Genomic DNA, 6,000 nt, shown 5'->3' with positions numbered 1-6,000 from the left:
AAATCACGGAAAACCTAAATCAAGATGGCAGGACGCGGGATTGAACCGTCGTCCTCCCGAATGCGAGTCCAGTGTCTCGTTTTGGTGATGTGCTCAAGTTATCATTAAGTTTTGAAACTTAAAAATCTCCTGGTTCATGTTGCGTACTGCACACGCAGCAGGTCCGACCAACGTTTGGGCGGTCACCAATGCACCTGATTGCCTAGGAGATGGAGATCCGTCGTAGTGAGGGTGTAATAAAAAAAAAAAGAAAAAAAAACGGCAATGTCATTCTGCTGCAAGAATGGACTGGAAGAACATTCCAGGCCCACAGCTCAAGTGGTTTTGTCTCTGTGTATCCACAATGGTTTGCTGTGCGTAATCCAAGCATCTGTTGTTTACCCTGCCATTTGAGACCAAAATGCCTAGGGCGAGAACAGAGCAGATGGGACACCCTTTGCTGTCGAGTTACAGTAACGGAACGGAAGCTGGCCCGCTAGGCGGTGACGTCATTGCGCATGCGCGGCGCTGCGCGGCGCAGCGGCGGCGGCCTTCGAAGGTTGAGGCACAGTTAGGAACCGCCCCCACCCACAAGCGCAGCGGCCAGCGGGCCTCTGGACGGAGCGTCGGCCGCCTTCCAGTGCCTCTGCAGCCGCGCCGCCGTCACCTGGAGTCCTAACCCAACATGCGCTGCTGTGTGCTCAGCTTCATCGCCAGGTAGCGGCTCCGTGTCCGCTTTAGGAATGGTGTGCCCGTCCTTGAACCAGGGAAAGCATCCCACGAAAAGGCGAGTACTGGTGCCTGCAACCGGACAGTCTTCACACAGCTGCAGCTACATATGTAGACAGTCTCAGAAGCGGTTTCCTACTTACAATAAGCTATTGTGGCTTTGTCTTCAACTGCAAAACCTGGTTCTTAAAAACAAAAATAAAACATTCCTAACCTCTTTTAGTTGGGTAGTCTGTAGATTCTTCTACTGTGGTATTCTTCAGTGGGCTTTATTTTCTGTTTCCCTCTTCATTCCAATTTAACATAATTATACAATCAGCATCTAAAGATACCTACTAAAGAAACTATTACCGCCGTCTTCATCTGAGTTTCCACCCTGCAACCATATCTTCCAGTGTAGTTCCTAGAAACCTGTCATGTTACAGGATCTGGTTGGTAAATGTGGTTTCCTTGCTCCCTATAATGTTTCACAAAGTGTTGTTGTCTCTTGTCTAATAGAACGAATCTTACTGCATATTTTACCGTGTCCGTAAAGCTAAACCTCAGCATTCTTCTATGGAAGAAATGTTCAGACAATATTTACCATTCTTTTTCTTCCTTCCATAGTAATGAAACACAGTTCTCCGAAAATATCTTTTTAACAGTAATTTTTTCCTGGTCAAGTCCTGATAGTGAAAAGGAACATCACCTCTTGAATTCTTTTTTTTATTTGGTAGTCCTACTCCTTCTGATCTTTATTTGGTGTCTTTTTTGGTTCTGCTTTTTAAGTAAAGCAATTCCTTCACATTCTCACTCTTTCGTTTTCCGTTGTTATTTTCTTTTTATGTGTCATGCATATGATGGACGGTTAATTTGCTGTTTACGTAAGGATCAGGACACCAATGGCTGTTCAGTGTATTAATTCCCTTCTCTTCACAAAATGTAAGGGACAAAGTTAAAATGGGGACCATCGGTTACAATGTCGATGGCTCTTGATACTTGCTTTTGTCTGTTCGAAAGACTTGCAGCAAAAGTTTCCCAGAATTTGTACATGTATTTTACTTTCTGTTGGAGCGCTTGATGCTTTTACTGAAGAGGGCACTTAGAAGCATTGGGATTCAATGTATCAAATGAGGAACTTCTGGGCCTATGATGAATTACATTAAATGTAAAACTTGACAGCAGGTCACATTATCTACTAAATTGGAACAAGCTTATGTGATGTGCTGTGAGTGACGGTGTTAGAAAGTTCAAAGACAAAAGATCCGTTCCTCTACGTTTACGCTCATTTTGAGTTCCAGAACATCAGATACCCGTAACTGAACTCCGAAGCTGATGTGCAGGTAGTCAAAACGGCGTCAATTCCATTTGCCTGCATCACGAAACTGGGTGACACCATTGGCTTCAACAGAAATTTATCCAGGGGCTGGCAAGACTCTAAATTTTAATTTTTGATATAAATAAATTGGTTAGTTTCTAGAGATGTCATACCACGAGAACTAAATTTTATGGGTGACACAAAAAACTTATTACATCGCAGAGAACTAATGGTCACCCAATCACTTTTAGAAGTGTATGAGAACTCTAAAATAAATAAAAACTCTGTACTCCAGACTACACGGAAGCAGCTACTTTACCTTCAGTGCTTCTTTGGTATCACATCAGGTACTGCGACCAGAATGACTTGATTGTAGCACGACTTATTTTCCACAATTGCGTCGCTCTTGCTGTCCGCCCCCGGTAGCTGAGTGGTCAGCGGGACAGAATGTTAATCCTAAGAGCCAGGGCTCGATTCCCAGGTGTGTCAGAGATTTTTCTCCGCTCCGGGACTGGGTGTTGTGTTGTCCTAATCACCATCATTTCATCCCCCTCGACGCGCAAGTCGCCGAAGTGGCGTCAAATCAAAAGACTTGCACCTGGCGAACGGTCTACCCGACGGGAGGCCCTAGTCACACGACATTTACATTTGTCTATTACTGTCGCTGCAAACGCAAGATTCGTTTGGGCTTTCTAGCAACCGGTGAGCTACAGATTTCAGCGAGTCTCGCGGTACACTGAAGCATGTCAATTTTGTTTCCTTTTCGGAAACAGAAACCATCCTCGGCGCGCTTCGTTTTGATAGAATCGTTTCTGATCTCTTGATGTCAGAACAATACAAAATTATCATTTTCTCTAGTGTCGCTTAGTTAATCTGCGCAGCGTACTCGCTTCTTTTCAAATTGGTGCGCCTGTCACTTATACTCCCTTGCTGACACGAACCCTGTTGTTTCTCCGTGGAGGTGTCTGTAATTTAACTAGGTGCATACTGTCCTGTCTTGATCCAAATACACAGAAACGGTTCGTGTGACTAGAAGAAAATTCTAATCTGAAAGAACTTCAAAATTGTGTCATTTATTGTACGGAAGATCCATAGTTAAAAAGAAAAAAGAAAAATCACAGATGTTTTCGACAATGTTAAATGACGTAAATAAACTTATTAATCTGATTGCTAGGTTACACAGGATTCTGCTTCGTTTTCTGCATGAAAAAAATCATCGTTGCTATTGTTTACTGACGGTATTATTATTTTCTGGAAGCGACAAACGTCTTCGCAGTGTAAAAATCAATCCCCGTAAGAACTAATATGGCTGTATCGGCAGGCAGAAAATAGTTTGCCTATTACGCAATATCTGCAACGTTCCTCTTCAAGATTTGTCTGCGTTGGACATTTTCGCGTTCTAGGAGTTCCACTGTTCAGTGTAGTAGAATAAAAAGAAGATACTTTTACTGTCAAGGGGGTTGGGTTGTTTTGGGGGAGGAGACCAGACAGCGAGCTCATCGGTCTCATCGGATTAGGGAAGGGCGAGGAAGGAAGTCGGCCGTGCCCTTTCAAGGGAATCATTCCGGCATTTGCCTGGAGCGATTTAGGGAAATCACGGAAAACCTAATTCAGGTTGGCCGGACGCGGGATTGAACCGTCGTCCTCCCGAATGCGAGTCCATTGTACTGTCAAGGAGATAACTATTCAGTTCAGCAGAAAACTAACGGTACAGACGTTACACCTTCACTGGCATGCCATATTCAAAAAGCTTAAGCGTAAGACGTATGCAGATGTAGAACACAGAGAGGTTTCTGTCAGTGGTTCGTACATGCACGTTAATTGATGGCAGTGTTACAAATAACACACTGGGTTCTGTTGTGTTCGTTGAGATGTGGATATTTTAAATCAAATTGGAAGAGGTGACACAGCTGCTTTACTCAACGGGATGTCGAGTAGATCGATATATCGCGAAACGTTACGTATATATAATTGCTTTATAGACAGGGTAAGCGACACTGAACGTCGGGTCCAGCCTCAAACTTACGTACAATGAAATGCCTGAAAAAGAGTTTTGCCGGCGGGTGACTGGTACTTTGTGGGTGTAAGAGGCGAATTGTAACTGTCTCACAAATGTTTTAGGCGCCTCTGTTCCGTAGCAGTCAAGAAGACTTCCGTTGTACGCCGACGTGGAAAATTTAGCAGACATTTTTCACAGCAATATTTCCTGCAAGTCTGACACTAAATAGCTCAGTGTTTATCGTACACTGCATGGTAGAAACGGAGGTCATTATTTCACCCCAGTTCCCACCGTTCATGCACGGAGTTAACATTCCTTTATACAACAGATTTATAAGCTACTTGTTCCATTTTTTCTTTGTCGCTGACTTGATGGTTTCACGTTTAGTCCACGTTGTACATGATCTCTCAAATATTACATGTAACAAAGTGTAGGAACGGCGAAACACGTGTATGGATACTCATTCGCAAAGCATAATAATTTCTGATATTTTCAAATCCGTGACATAATTCCATTGCGCGGGTCTACGGCGAAAACGAAAACGGATCTAGTTTGGTGAAAAGAGAATGAGAAGCCATCTAAGAATCAAAGCTACAGTGACTGGTGTAGCAACATATCCATCACAGATCAGATCAGGTCGTCCAAAACAGAGCTAAATTACCTTCATCCTCTGGAAGCAACGATCCAAGCGAACAGGTTCCATTAACAGCGATTTCATTGAAGCGTGGGCTTGTGATATGTTTGTTTACCATTTTCAACACTGAACCCACTCTTAGAAAAAGAAAATAGCCGCGAGATTCTTCTAAATGGCCTTACAAGAGAACAACAGGACGCTATAAAGAAAATATCATGTCAGGAATAGTAAAAAATTTCTCGGAGTTAAAAATAGCGTCTTCATGTCATCCCATCTTTTAGAGTGACGCTTTTCGGCATCTACTGATATTCACGCCCTTTAAATATTCAAAGAGGCGACGGAGGGAGACATTTGAGATACTGTCTCGTTAATGTGATCGAAGTCGCGTTCTCGATCCTGAGCACGGGGTCCCGGGTTCAATTCCCGGCGGGGGTTAGGGATTTTCACCTGCCTCGAGATGACTGGGTGTTTGTGTTGTCCTCATCATTTCATCATCATTCATGGAAGTGGCGAGACTGGACTGAGCAAAGGTTGGCAATTTTTACGGGCGCTGATAACCGCGCAGTTGAGCGCCCCACAAACCATACATCATCATCATCATCGTTAACGTGGGATCCGAAAGAGGCTCACGAAATTAGAAATGAAACACTATCCTCACGTCCACGCGTATATGACACTAGTGTTATCCCTTTAGAACTAGAAAGTAAAGTATCAGCTCTGCGGCATCTGCCTTCCAGCTTCGTTACTCCACTTCCACACGCAGTGCGTGGATCTATTTTTTGAGACATAAAAATCCATGACGCACACCATTATTAAAGATGTCTCATTACGTAGAATCTTAAGATTTTCTCCCTAAAACACAAACTTCTCGAATACTGTGGTTCAGTATTCAAGACGGCAGCCGAAATTCATTAACAAGTGGTCTTTTTGAATAGCACCAATGTAGTCGCCGAGCTTACTGTCACCATCCGACGGGCAGGTTACAATACAATGAGATGAAAAAAGCCGCCCGAAGTGGCCGTGCGGTTTTAGGCGCTCCAGTCTGGAGCCGGGTGACCGCTACGGTCGCAGGTTCGAATCCTACCTCGGGCATGGATGTGTGTGATGTCCTTAGGTTGGTTAGGTTTAATTAGTTCTAAGTTCTAGGCGACTGCTGACCTCAGAAGTTAAGTCGCATAGTGCTCAAAGCCATTTGAACCATTAGATGACAAAAGTCAAGGGATAACGAAATGCACATGCATAGATGTCGGTAGTGTCCCGTACACAAGGTAAAAAAGGGCACTGCATTGGCGGAGCTCTTACGTGTTCTCTGGTGATTCATGTGCAACGGTTTCCGACGTGAATATGGCCGCACGGCGAGAA

General features: G+C 43.9%; 1 protein-coding gene across 1 annotated transcript in view; it reads left to right on the top strand.

The window, feature by feature from the left end:
- Positions 1 to 566: 566 nt before the first annotated feature.
- The window catches only part of LOC126469933 (serine proteinase stubble), a 228,887-nt gene continuing 223,453 nt past the window's right edge, over positions 567 to 6,000 (top strand). Inside the window, exon 1 of the mRNA XM_050097331.1 lies at positions 567 to 766. The gene's annotated coding sequence lies outside the window, so the exon portion shown is untranslated. The remainder of the gene's footprint in view (positions 767 to 6,000) is intronic.

This window comes from Schistocerca serialis, chromosome 3 (genome assembly GCF_023864345.2).
Source record: "Schistocerca serialis cubense isolate TAMUIC-IGC-003099 chromosome 3, iqSchSeri2.2, whole genome shotgun sequence".
Taxonomy (NCBI): Eukaryota; Metazoa; Arthropoda; class Insecta; order Orthoptera; family Acrididae; genus Schistocerca; species Schistocerca serialis.
Note: the sequence above shows the minus strand (reverse complement) of the source record. Positions and strands in the feature narration are given on the sequence as shown.